The sequence below is a fragment of the Canis lupus genome, chromosome 6 (assembly GCF_011100685.1).
Source record: "Canis lupus familiaris isolate Mischka breed German Shepherd chromosome 6, alternate assembly UU_Cfam_GSD_1.0, whole genome shotgun sequence".
NCBI lineage: Eukaryota > Metazoa > Chordata > Mammalia > Carnivora > Canidae > Canis > Canis lupus.
This window is the reverse complement of record NC_049227.1, coordinates 29,752,384-29,766,467: the sequence shown is the minus strand read 5'-3', so window position 1 is coordinate 29,766,467 and position 14,084 is coordinate 29,752,384. Positions and strand designations below refer to the sequence as shown.

At 40.1% G+C, this 14,084-nt stretch overlaps 1 long non-coding RNA gene across 1 annotated transcript; it reads left to right on the top strand.

Moving 5' to 3' along the window:
* Positions 1-1,243: 1,243 nt before the first annotated feature.
* On the top strand, positions 1,244-3,154 carry LOC111096502. The gene is made up of 3 exons (XR_005360374.1): positions 1,244-1,327; positions 2,146-2,233; positions 2,321-3,154. It is a non-coding gene; the product is annotated as an uncharacterized LOC111096502 (long non-coding RNA).
* Positions 3,155-14,084: the final 10,930 nt, after the last annotated feature.

The following is a 14,084-nucleotide window of genomic DNA, read 5'->3' as shown; positions in this document are numbered from 1 at the left end:
GGAAATCCAATGGGTACCAGGATAATGTTTTGGCTCCATGTTTTGGTACACTTTGGAGATGCATATGCAATAATTTCCATGTCATATTTCCAATGGTCATTGTTTCCACGATATCATCTCATATGATTCTCACAACCACCCACCAAAGTGGTTATTACTGTTCCCATTTCAGAGATGAGAAAACTGAAGTTCAGAGAAATTGAACTGACTTATCCAGTCAATGCCTCACTGCAAAATGGCCAAGTAGGAACCTGAACACCAAGCCCCTTCCTCCTTCCCATGCTCCAGGCCACCATCTGTCACCTAAAATGAGGCCAAAAGCATGATCTGCTAAAGAGATATTCTTAAGATATATTGATGAAATGATCCATTTGGAGTAGTTTGAATAACCAAAAAGATCTATCCAGAAAACAATACGGCCACAATGGCACACAGAAAGGTTCTCTCTAAAAATTCATGAATCTATTGACCACTTTCATTAAAATGAGCATAAGAAGCCATAAATGTCTAGAATGTCAGATGTGGAAAGAACACAATATCATCTAGATCAGTGGTTTGGAACTGGAGGTGCTGGTTGACAACTGTGGGCAGTGCTTCTGGGATCTAGCGGGTGGAGACCAAGGATACTGTTCAACACCCTACAGTGCACAGATCAGAATCCCCCCAAAAGAATAATCTGACCCAAAATGTCAAGTGACCAAGTTGAGAAACTCTGATCTAGATCAGAAGTCCACAAATGTTTTCTGGAAAGGAACAGATGGTAAATATTTTAGGCTTTGCCATTTACAACAGAAGCAAATACATGCAATATGTCCATGAATGGATATGGGCATGTTCCAATAGAACTTTATTTAAAAAAGCAGGTAACTTCCCAGATTGAGTCCACAAGCCATAGTTTATCTACCCTCATCTAGATTAATGGATTTCTAATTTTCTTTAAGGACCATGAAATGTTCCACTCAAATGAAATATAACATGAAATCCAAGATACACAACAGGTCAGAGAAATGCTTCTTCAGTTGAAGCAGTTCTCCAGTGGTAGGCTGAGTGAGACTACTCAGAGCAGTTTGGAACACTCTACTCTTACCCAAATGCATTTTTCAAAATGAGAAAGTTATTTTGTACTCAAAACCCCTTAGTGGCATCCTACTGCTCCTATGACAAAATCCTTCTCCCTGCCAGTATGACCTCACAATGCATCAGTGTTGCTCAGTAGCTCTAGAACCTGACTGATAAGCATCCAGACCCAACTATAGCACTGACTAAGGGCAAGTTATTTTACCTCTCTGAGCCTCATTTTCCTATCTACAAAAAAATCTACAAAAAAGTAATTATGATCAAAACCCACCTGATGCTATTGTTTTAAATGACATTTAAAATGAGAATGGGGGGGTGCCTGGGTGGCTCAGTCAGTTGGGCATCTGCCTTCAGCTCAGTTCATGATCCCAGGATCCTGGGATCAAGCCCCATGCTGAGTTCCCTGCTCACTGGAGAGTCTGCTTCTCCCTCTCCCTCAGTTTGTTCTCTCTCTCTCTCTCTCTCTGAAATAAATGAATAAAATTAAAAAAAAAATGAGAATAGGATTGCCTGGATGGCTCAGTCAGTTAAGCATCTGCCTTTGGTTCAGGTCATGATCTCAGAGTCCTGGGATTAAGCCCCAAGTTAGGCTCCCTACTCAGCAGGGAGTCTGCTTCTCCCTCTCCCTCTGCTCCTCTGCTCATACTCTCTCTCTCTCTCAAATAAGTAAATCTTTAAGAGGAGATTGATTAAATGACGTAATGGATACATAGCCTCTGCACAGTGTCTAATATATAATATCACTCCATAAATTAATATCATTATTATAAGAACTTATTGTTTTTATTAGGCACTCCTATCTCTAGACACAATTTGTAGGCCCAAAGCAGGGGTTGGGACACCAGGCCAAAACCAACTGAAGGTGCTCGGTGATGAAAAGAGGTCTTAAGGAAGACCTCTCTCAGGTCTCTACATTGATGTTTTTTGTTCTTATTTGGCACAAATACCAATCATGGGAAAATTTGAGGTCAAGCTGCTTCTCTAAAAGCTTCTGGATCCCAGCTTGATTTGAGTGTTGACAAGTTTATCAGTGTTGCACTCTGGAATGAAGATTATCCTGTTCTTCAGGCCACAGAAATCACAGACGGATGCAAAGAGCAAAGTTGGAAGGTCCCTTTGAGGTGCTGTATTGCTTCCACCCAGGATGAAAGAAGTGGTAAAAAACCAACTTGTTGTAGACACTGTTAACTGCTTCCCAACAGTAAACAATAAACAATGATTACCCTCCTTTTTTGTTCCTCAGGGAAGTCTCCTCAGAGAAGTCTCAAGAATCATAGGCCATGGTTCCAGGGGCTACATCTTTTTCAATTCAAGCCACTCAAGGCAGCTCCACTTGCCTGTGATTGACAGAGAAGAAAGCATACAACTCAGCTCTGGTTAATAAAACCTAAGGAGAAGGACACTGTCTAGCTGACCATTCTCACTTCCGACACTGACTACAAGTTTGGGGGTCTCAAGACCACCCTCAGTTTCAATAATTCGCTTTAATTATACCAGCCATTTTATGGTTTATTACAGAGAAAGAACATGGATTGAATCAGCCAAGGGAAGAAGTTCAAGAGATACTGAGCTTGGAGTTTCCAGCTGTCCTCCTCCAGTGGACTCATGCACATGATGCTCACCTCTCCCAGCAACCACATGTGATGACAAGCATGGAGTGATGCCAGCTAGGGGAGGCTCACTTGAATCTTGGTATCCAAGAGATTTTATTGGGGCTCAGTCATATAGACATAACTGACCAACCCCATGACTGACATGAGTCTTCAGCCCCTCCAGAGGTGCAGCCACACAGCAAAGCCCAAGGCCGCCTACCATAAATCACATTGGGGTTTTTTTTATTTTATTTATTTATTTTAATTTAAATTCAATTAATGAACCTTTAATGTAGTATTAATTTCAGAGGTAGAGGTCAGTGATTCATGAGTTGAATATAATACCCAGCGCTCATTCCATCCCATGCCCTCCTTAATGCCCATCACCCAGTTACTCGATGCCCCCAACCCCTCCCTTCAGTTTCTTTCCTATGATTAAGAGTCTCTGATAGTTTGTCTCCTTCACTGATCTCATCTTGTTTTATTTTTCCCTCCCTTCTCTATGCTCCTCTGTTTTATTAAATTCCACAAGACTGAGATCATATGATAATTCTGTCTCTGATTAACTTATTTCACTTAGTATATCCTCTAGTTCCATCCACAATGTTACTAACGGCAAGATTTTTCTTTCTTCTTTCTTTCTTTCTTTCTTTCTTTCTTTCTTTCTTTCTTTCTTTCTTTCTTTCTTTTTTTCTTTCTTTCTTTCTTTCTTTTTTCTTTCTTTCTTCTTTCTTCTTCTTTCTTTCTTTCTTTCTTTTTCTTTTTTTAATGACTGAGTAGTATTCACATTGTTAACATGCCTCTCTGGGCATAGCCCAAGGCCATCAGATAAACAAAGACAGTCTTATCTGGCAGGACACTCTAAGGGCTTAGAGGTTACCTCCCAGGAGCTGGGGCCAGACCACACAGACCCACAGGGGAGGACTTGGTGGAGTTTTCATCTCCTGTCTTCAAGAGATACAGGACAGGGATCCTTGCTCTCCCCACATTTGACTGTTTCTGTGTGCAGACGCAAGGCCTGGAACTGCAGCAACCATCCTATAACCATAAGGCGAGCCACCTGAGGATAAAAGTCACAAGGGGAGGTCGGCAGAGAGAAAAGATGGGAAGCCCGCAGTTCTAGCTCATGTCTTGATGCAAACTTTTCTTTACAGGAGATCATATACCTCCTTAGTTTGTTTAAGCTCTTTGAAGTCAGATTTTCCTGTTACTTGCAGGTGAAAGCTTCCTACCTCATACACCTGATCATTAAGGGATTATGGTCTGGCTGAGAGTCAGTCAACTGAATGAACAAGAAGGAGTCTCTGAGGCAATGTAGAATACAAAGCACACCTGAATAATAGTAATAGAGTCACCAGTTCATCCCACCAGAGTGTGTATATTTCTGCAATTTACAGTAGAGGTAAAGTGGAAAAGCCCCACGGTAGGAGTCTGCAAATTTGGGCTTAAAATTTTATTCTATCAATACTTCAACTGTGGGACTTCGAAGGGGTCACTCAACTGCTCTGAGCCTTATTTCCTCATCTGAAATACAGGCCAAATAAAAATTTACCTAATTCAGAGTGCTTTTGGAAATCTTGCCTATAAGGGACACACATCAAATCAAAATGGTTTAAGCCATGGGGCACCTGGGTGGCTCAGTGTTTGAGCATCTGCCTTTGGTTCAGGTTGTGATCCTGGGGCCCTGGGATCGAGTCCTGCTTCGGGCTCCCTGCAGGGAGCCTGCTTCTCCCTCTGCCTATGTCTCTGCCTCTCTCTGTGTATGTCTCATGAATAAACAAATAAATAAAATCTTTTTAAAAATAAATGGTTTAAGCAAGAGAAAGAGAGAGAAAGAAAATTGATTTTGAGGGGGAGGTAGCACACTGTGTGTAGATGGAAGTTGACTTTGGATGCTGAGGGGACACGTGTTGGGGTGCTCAGCCCGGTCTTGGGTAAGCGACTCTTTCCCAAGTGGAATCTAGAAAATAGAAGTTGGTCAGGTGGGAAGAAATGTGAGGCATGCTCTGGGCTGAAGGTGAGAAACAACATAAAGCACAAGCATGAATGTTTGTGGACATGTGTGTGTGCATGTGTGCGCATATGGGCATGTGTGTGTTTATGATGGCTTATGGGCTGTGAGGCAAGGAGCTCAGCGTTACTACTGCCTAAGAATCAGGTGGGAGATGATGCTGGACAGGTGAGCAGGGACTGCCTCTTGTGAGGAAGTTTCCATCCCAGGCTGAGCCATATGTGTTGACTCTGCAGCTTCCTTCTTTACTGTACAAGAGAAAAATCCCCTCTCAAGCAGACAGACGTTAAGCCAACCCAGCACATACATGAACAAAAGCTCCTGTCATTCTCCTTTTCTCTACTCACAGCTTCCACGACTTTCCTTCCCTTTTACTCAGCTTTTCCTTTACCATAACCCCCATTTGGCAGGTAAGTGCCCTTTTTATGTATTTTATTGGATTTTCCTTTCAAGCTACACTATGCATGCTTATGGCAACAAGTCAAAATCAGGTTCACAAAGAAAAAGGCAACAGTTTCTCCCTTTTTGCTCAATCCCTGCCACCCTTCCAGCAAGGAAGCAAAGCTAAGTTTGGTGTGTGAGTTTCTACACTTGTCCCTGTGTTCATACAACCATATGTCAACATACATACCGCACTCATAATTTTTTCCCCTACTTCTTAAAACAATTGGATCACACTGTTCTCATTACAGGATGCAACTTGCTGATGGAGATGTTGATACAGAGATGTAATTAATTCCTATAAAAGCTGTATCACATTCCACAGAGTGAGAAAACCTCCCCGTTAATTCAACCATCTATATATCAGTGGATGACATTGAATTTGCATCTGCCCTTTCTAGCCACTTTCAATAATATTGTAATAAACATGCCAGTACATTTATCTTTATGTACTGATACATTTATTTCTATAAGATGGATTCCTCAAAATTGGTTTCATGGGTGAAGGGGTATTTGTATATCTAATTCTAACACATACCGCCAGATTGATTTCCTAAAAGATTATAGCATTATATTTGTTTTGAAGCTACGTACCCATTTCCTAAATGAAGAGTCAACGAGGAGATATCATTTTTCATCCATCAGGTTGGCAAGCACTGGCCAGGGTGAGGGGGAAAAGGGATAACACATAGAAGGTTTTGGGAGATAGGGTGAACTGCCTATATGGTGGCACTTCCTTGGGTCTTGAATGCTGAAGAACTGAACAAGAGAATCTAATTTGAAGCAGCACATCATCTGGCTATTCAGAAAGGTCATTTACTATGCATAAGGAGTGATAGAGAAAGTGGTTTTGAAACTATTAGGTCAAGATCATTCCCTGCTCCTTATCTGTCTCTCATGCTCTGAATAAGCCATCGACTTGTGTGTCTGCAGATTTTTGCTGAGGCTTCTCATCTCCTTAGACTGCTTTTCTCCCAAACCATATGCTCAGGTCCAACCCTTCCTCTTAGTTTAAGATGAAGCTCAACTTGCACATTTTCCATGAAGCCTCCAGATGTCTCCATTGTAATGTCTCCTCCCCTACCATTTGCTCGAACAAGAACATCATACTATGTACTTTATATGCATTATCTTATTTACTCCTCAGTAATCTTATTAGCTAGGTCATAAATACATATTTTTAAAGTCTTATCTATTTATTTTAGAGAGAGAGCACAAGTGTGTGCATGTGAGGGGAGTAGGGCAGAGGGAGAGAGAGAGAGAGAGAGAGAGAGTAAGAATCCTCAAGCAGATTCCATGCCAAGTGCAGATCCTGACACATTGCTTGATCCCAGGATGAGACCACAACCGGAGCCAAAACTAAGAGTTGGATGCCCAACTGACTGAGTCACCCAGGTACCCATGGTAGGTCATATTTTTATCTACACTTTAAAGGTAAGAAAACTAAGGATCAGAAGGGTTAAGTCACTAGCCCAAGCACACACAGCCAGTAGGTGCTGCAGCTGGGCTTTATACTCAAGTCTGTCTGACTTCAAAGCTCAGACTCCTGTCATCATGCAGTGTCACATAATAAAAGAATTTCTCTGAGCAAGCTTCTACATTAATGGCAAATTGGTTGGGTCGTTGCTTTGTAAACACTGCCTGCTATAGATTAATTTGTTTTTTGTGGCTCCCAAGCCATCTTACCCCCCAATGAATATTATGAATGGAGCAAAGTTGTCAAGCCATACAGTAGATGGCATGCAGTGTGATGTTACCAGAATTCAAGCTTTCTGCTGCTAATTTTTCACTGGGCTGCAAGCTTTAATTTAACTGTCAGACCCTGGGTCTTTTGCCAGCGCTAATGGAGGACTATGGCAGTGATGGCAATTATTTCTAGACACTGGTACCTCCTTCGTTTACCTTCTGGTCACAAATACTCAGCAGCTTCAAGCTAATTTCCTTTCTTATTTTCTTCATTAGTTTGCAAACTCCCACTGCCAACAAAAACAACCCATCTGATAAAAATGTCAATATGGAGTGTTCAAAATATTAAAACTGTCAAATAAAAATTGTGTTTTTATAAGGCAGTCTAAATATGTCACACATGTGGAAATCACTTCCTGAAGACAGATTCCATAGGTCAAAAAGTTGTTGGGATGTTTTCTTAACCCACAAAAACAAACCCCACCGTGACAGGTTCTTCTAGATATCATTCCAGGTTCTTGAAAATTAGCTCCCCATCTATCTTGGACAAATGTGATAAAAATGCCAGCCTCAAATGTCCTTGCTTCAAATGAAGACCACAGTTTTCTGCTCAGGGTGAAATTAACAGAATTACCTGGAAGTAGCAGGATTTGGCTTGCTGTTGTCCATTCCTTCTTCCTGCCATGAAATAACACAGACAGAGGCTGGGGCCTGGGAACCAATATTTATTATCAGAGGTGTGCTTCTCCCCAAAATCAAAGGTTAACCTCCATGATTCAAATGGCTAGGTAGCAACTGAAGTTGTGGATGGGAAAAAAAGAACCAGAGATCATTGAAAAGTAGAAAAGAAAGGTGTCTGACCTTGGATGCGGTTGAGACAAAAAGAGGCAAAGACTGAAACAGAAATGGGTGATTTTTCAGCAGGATTTCAAGGAAAAATCTTCTCAAATGGACCATGTGGTCAAATGAACACTGGCACATTCAACTTGCAGAGTTAGAGAAAAAGAGCCTTTTGGAGGGGCCCTCATCTTCTACCTTGTCCAGCTGGAAGTCAGGGGGAGGGGGTGGGGTCCGTCTCTTGGAGTCCCACCCCTTGTGATAAAGGGAGAGAAGGGCTGCTGTAAGATGAAAAAGGAAGAAAAGTATGGGAAAATACTTATGTGTGCACACACACAGACACACACGCACACACACAGACCCACACAAACACACATGCATACACACACATGGACAGACAGATGCAAACACACATGCAGACACACATATAGGCACACATAGGCAGATAAATGCATGCAGGTGCATACACAAATGCACACATGCACACAGAAAAGACACACACAGATATGCATACACAGACACACACACAGAGACACACACATGCAGACACACAGACACATGCTGATACAGATACAGGAAGATATACAAACATACACATAGGCAGATACATACATGCAGACACATAGACACACACATAAACACAGATACAGACACACACTCAGGCACACACACATAAACACAGACACACACAGGTATACACATACACACACACACACCATGTGTATTGTTTTTGTATGTGTATGAGAGAGAGAGAAAGAAAACTAGAGAGAGAGAAAACTAGAGAGAGAGAGAAAGAAAGACAAGACAGAGAAAGATGGAAAACAAATGGCAGAGACAGAAGCAGAGAAAGAGGGAAACAATATATTGGTAAAAGACAACTGCTTATCTATTATAGCCAGGACTTGGATATTATATTGTACGTTTTCCTAAGTTTGTAGATATCTCAGGAACAAGTAATAAAGGAATCAAGAGGTCATGTGGGATCATTACACAGAAATCTGTTTGGTTTCTATATACTAATAATGAAATAGCAGAAAGAGAAAGAAAATAATCTCATTTACAACTGCACCAAAAATAATAAAATACCCAGGAATAAACTTAACTAAGGAGATGAAAGACCTGTACTCTGAACATAATAAAAGAGCTGATAAAATAAATTGAAGATGACACAAAGAAATGGAAATATATCCTATGCCCATGGATTGGAAGAACAAATATTGTTAAAATTTCCATACTACTCAAAGCAATGTAAAATTTAATGGAGTTCCTACCAAACACCAACAGCATTGTGCACAGAACTAGACCACAATTCTAAAATTTGTATAGAACCACAAAAGACCCAGAAGAGCTGAAGCAAACTTGAAATGAAAAAGAAAAAGAAAGGTAGATGTATCACAATTCCAGTTTGCAAGAAATACCACAAAGCCATAGTAATCAAAACAATATAGAACTGGCACAAAAAATAGATACATAGGTCAGGAGAACAGAACAGAGAGCCCCCCAAAAAACCCCACTGTTACATGGTCAATTAATCTTTGACAAAGGAGGCAACACTATACACTGGGGAAAGATAGTCTCTTCAACAAATGCTCTTCACGTGCTGGGAACGTGACAGCAACATGTAAAAGAATGAAAATAAACCTTTTTTACACCACAATAAACTCAAAATGTGAGACCTGAAACCATAAAAATCCCAAAAGAGAGCACAGGCAGTAATGTCTCTGACACTGGCCATACCAACATTTTTCTAGATGTTGCCCTCCTGAAGCAAGGGAAATGAAAGCAAAAATAAACTATTGGGATTATATCAAAATAAAAAGCTTCTTCACAGCAAAGGAAACAATCAACAAAACTAAAAGGCAGCCTACTGAATGGGAGAATGTCCTTTGTCATATTTGGAAATGACATATCGGATAAAGGGTTAGTTTCCAAAATATATAAAGAACTTATACAACTCAACACCAAAAAAACCCCAAATAATCCAATTAAAAATGGTCAGAAGACATGAATAGACATTTCTCCAAAGAAGATATCCAAATGGCCAACAGATACATGAGAAGATGCTCAACTTCCTTCCTCATCAGGGAAATGCAAATCAAAACCACAATAGGATATTACCTCCCACTTGTCAGAATGGCTAAAATCAACAACACAAAAGACAAGTGTTGGTGAGGGTATGGAGAAAAGGGAACCTTTAAGCATTATTGGTGGGAATGCAAACTTGTACAGCCACTGTGGAAAACAGTATGGAGATTCCTCAGAAAATTTAAAATAGAACTACCATATGACCCAATAATTCCACTACTGGGGATTTACTCAAAGAATATGAAAACACTAATTGGAAAAGGTGTAGCCACCCCTATGTGTATTGCAGATTTATAATAGCCAAATTAGGGAAGCAGCCCAAGTGTCCACTGATAGGTGAATGGATAAAGAATATATATTGTGTGTGTATAATATATATATATATATATATACACACACATATATATATATAAAATACACACACAATGGAATATTACTCAGCCATAAAAAAGAAAGAGATCTTGCTATCTGCAACAGCATGAGTGCATCTAGAGAACATAATGCTAAGTGAAATAAGTTAGTCAGAGAAAGACAAATACTATATGATTTCAGTCCTATGTGGAATTTAAGAAACAAAACAAATGAACAAAGGAAAAGAGAGACAAACAAAAAAAACAGACTCTTAATTACAAAGAACAAACTGATGGTTGCCAGAGGGGAGGTGGGTGAGGGGTGGGTGAAACAGGTGACAAGGATTAAGAGCACACTTACCAGGATGAGCACTGGGTAATGTGTAGAATTGCCAAATCACTATACTGTACACCAGAAACTATTATAATACTGTATGTTAACTACACTGAAATTAAATTTTTTAAAATTTTTTAATAAATCAGGGAGTGAATATAATACATATTGGATTTTTAGGAAGGGTTGATGTAGAAAAATCAAAGAGGAAAGTGAGAAAAGAAAAAGAGAGAAAAATAATAGGAAATATAGAATATTAAATAAAATATAACAGAAAACTTGACCAGAGGTGAAAAAAGAAAAACCCTCATGGTGGAATAAAATAAAATAAAAATTGGGGGCTAAAAAAAAAAGAGGTCATGTGGAATTATTAAGTGTTCAGTGAAATAGGCCAGATGGGTTTTCAAACTGCCCTGGAACAATTCCTGGCAAAGAGGTCAGAATTCCTTGTCATTACAATGAGGCTGATAATCCTTTGCTTTTTAAAATTGCACCGGAAACTAATGATGTACTATATATTGGCTAATTGAATCTAAATAAACAAAAAAAAGTAACCCCCAATCCTCAAAAAATAAAATAAAATAATATAAAATAAAATAAAATAATAAAATAGAATTACCGGGGGTCTAAAAGTTTGAAAACCAACATTGTGTTGCCACTTACTTTTATTGAAAAAAATATGCATGTAATAACAAGCTAGTGGGTGCTTGTGTGAGTCAGGTATTTCTTTAAGTCTTTATATGGATTAACCCATTTAATCCTCATCACAAGTGGATGGGGTAGGTCCTACTATTATTATCCTCCTTTTGCACATGAGAAAACTGAGTCACAGGATTAAGTAACTTGCCCCAAGTTACACAACAGAAAGCCATTGGAGCCAGGATCTCATCAGGCAGACCTGGCCTCAGCGTCTACACTCTTAATTACTGCACCACACTGACCCTCCCCTCCATGCTCTATTGCACATTTATATATTTCTGTGCATTTCAAACAAATAGAGTGCCATCAAAACTTCCAAAGAAATAAAACATTATGATCAGAAAATATCAAGGTGCCTGGTGGCTTACTCTGTTAAGCATCCCACTCTTGGTTTGGGCTCAGGCCATGATCTCAGTGTCGTGAGATTGAGCCCTGCCTCGGGCTTCACGCACAGCAGACAATCAGCTTGTCCCTCTCCCTCCCCCAATTTGTGCTCTCTCTCTCTCTCATAAAAATAAATAAATAAATAATAAATAAATAAATAAATAAATAAATAAATAAATAAAAATACATTTTAAAAGAAAATATCTTGTGAATTGCCCACTTAATGTGGGTTAATTCAAGTTGGACTACTTTCTTGGTGGTAGGACTTCTCACCTGCCCTATGTTAACATGTGTTGCAAGCATTATTATTATTATTATTATTATTATTTATTAATAAATTAATAGATGGCTATAAAGCCATGATCAGAGAGAGGGGAAGATAACCGAATGTTCTAGGAGCCAACAAAGCCTAGCATTTCACTCCAGTTTTGTCAATGCCGTTGAGAGACTGCATTGACAGTCTCCAAGAGGGTAATTTGCAGGATCTTCTAATGTGCTTAATTCTGGACTTTTGTTTTTCACAAATTCACCTAATGAATATAGAATTGGTGGAAAATTCTGATCTAGAAGTTTTCTGTGTCTCCCCCCAACCCTGACTCCACCAACTCCCAAGACTCCAGGACTGACTGAGGTCATTTACTGAATAACTACGAATGAAGATAATTTGTAAATAGTGAGAAAAGGATTAAAAATCCTTTTAAAATCAGAGTAAGTTAACTATATACTTTTTACTCAATGATTTATTAAATTCCCACTTTGTACCAGAAGCCAGTTCACTATAGTGACTGACACAGGAGCTCACTTTTGAGCGTGGGAAGAATGGTGTAGAAAACAGGCAGTAGACATGCCTAGGTGGCTCATTTGGTTAAGCATCTGTTTTTGGCTCAGGTCATGATCCCAGGGCCCTGGGATCAGGTCCCAGTCAGGCTCCCTGCTTAGTGGAGAGTCTGCTTCTGCCTCTCCCTCTAACCCTCCCTCCTGCTCATTCTCTCTCTCTCTCTCTCTCTCTCTCTCTCTCTCTCTCTCTCTCTCTCTCTCTCCCTCTCCCTCTCTCACCCTCCCCCAATAAATAAAATCTTAAGAAAAAAGAAAACAGGCAATAAATGAATTCAAATAAACAAAATAATCAGGGAAACATAAGTATGATGAGTAATATAAAAATGTAGAGCAAGAAGTGAAGAGTGACAGGAGTCACACTTTTATCATGGAATGTTAGGGTAGGTGACATCTGAAGAGGCGACACCTGAGCAGAGTTCCAAATGAAATTAGGGAGTGAACCATGTGACTATTGGGGAAAGGATGTCTAAGACAGAAGGGAGAGCAGGTGCAAAAGCCCTGGGGCAAGTATTTGTATGTCTGAGGACCTGCTACAAGGAAGCCAATATGGCTGGAGGGCTGTGATGCAGGGAAAATGGTGAGAGGGGTATGGAGAGATATCAGGAGCCAGCTGATCATATTGAGCCCTGTAGATCACAGAAAAAAAAAACTTGGATTTTTTGCTCTTATAATATGGTCCCTTAAGGAACATGAAAGGAATGAAAGAAAGACCTTGCTGTCCCATGCAATGAGTCTTGAGAGCCAGCTTCTCCTAAGATGAGTAAATAGTGTTGACCTCAAAATGGTGTCTCAGAAGGAGAGTAGCAAAAGAATCTGATCACTAAGGCATCTGAAGAGGAAAAGAAGTACAGGGGTTACTTTAGGCAGAGCTGTAGAGTGATGCCATGGAAAGGTAGTACAGGGCAGGGTCAGACAACATGGCAATCCTATGGACCTGAGGTCATATCTTATGTCATCCATTAAATGAAATATGAGGGGTGTGTGTATGTGTGTGTGTGTGTATACAGTTTTTGATATTAGCTTTAGAAATGCTTTCTTTTATTTAATTATGAAATTTTTCAAACACAAAGGCATGGGTTTCCCCCACATCCTCATGTCCCACTCACTTCTCCGTCTGCGCTCCCTACCCTTCTCCTTCCCCATAGAAACTTCTTTTGCCAGTATTTCCAATGACCTCCAACATGTTGTCACACCCAGTGCCCATGTTTTGGTCTTTATTTTACTCAGTCTCTCAAAGGCATTGACAAAACTGGAGTGAAGTGCTAGGCTCTGTTGGCTCCTAGAACATTCGGTTATCCTCCCCTCTCTCTGATCATGGCTTTATAGCCATTTATTACTCTTCTTCCTCTCTTTGACTCCAAAGATCAGCGTAGCTCAGGATTCAACACTGGGACCCCCTTCCTCTTCTTTTCTGTTCCTCCATGTTCCACACTGGATTCCCAGTTAATCCAAAAGAGCCCAGAGTCAGACTCAATCAGACAATTTGACCATGAAGTCTGCCTGTTTAGTAGTTGGATAGGAGAGGAAGCTGGGTTTCTCTGTCACCGAGGAAGGCTCAGTGTGTGGTCTTCAGCCTGTGCCAATGGAGAGTGGGATGCCCAGGATAACAAAGGATATTTAACCACCATGTTTCTTATCACAGTGTGATAAAGTCATAAAGTCTGAATACTTCCTGACAGACTTCTTATAAGGATGCTGCTATCTGAGCAGCAGCACTGAAAAGTGAGAGAAGTATTCCTGGCTTCAGGCTT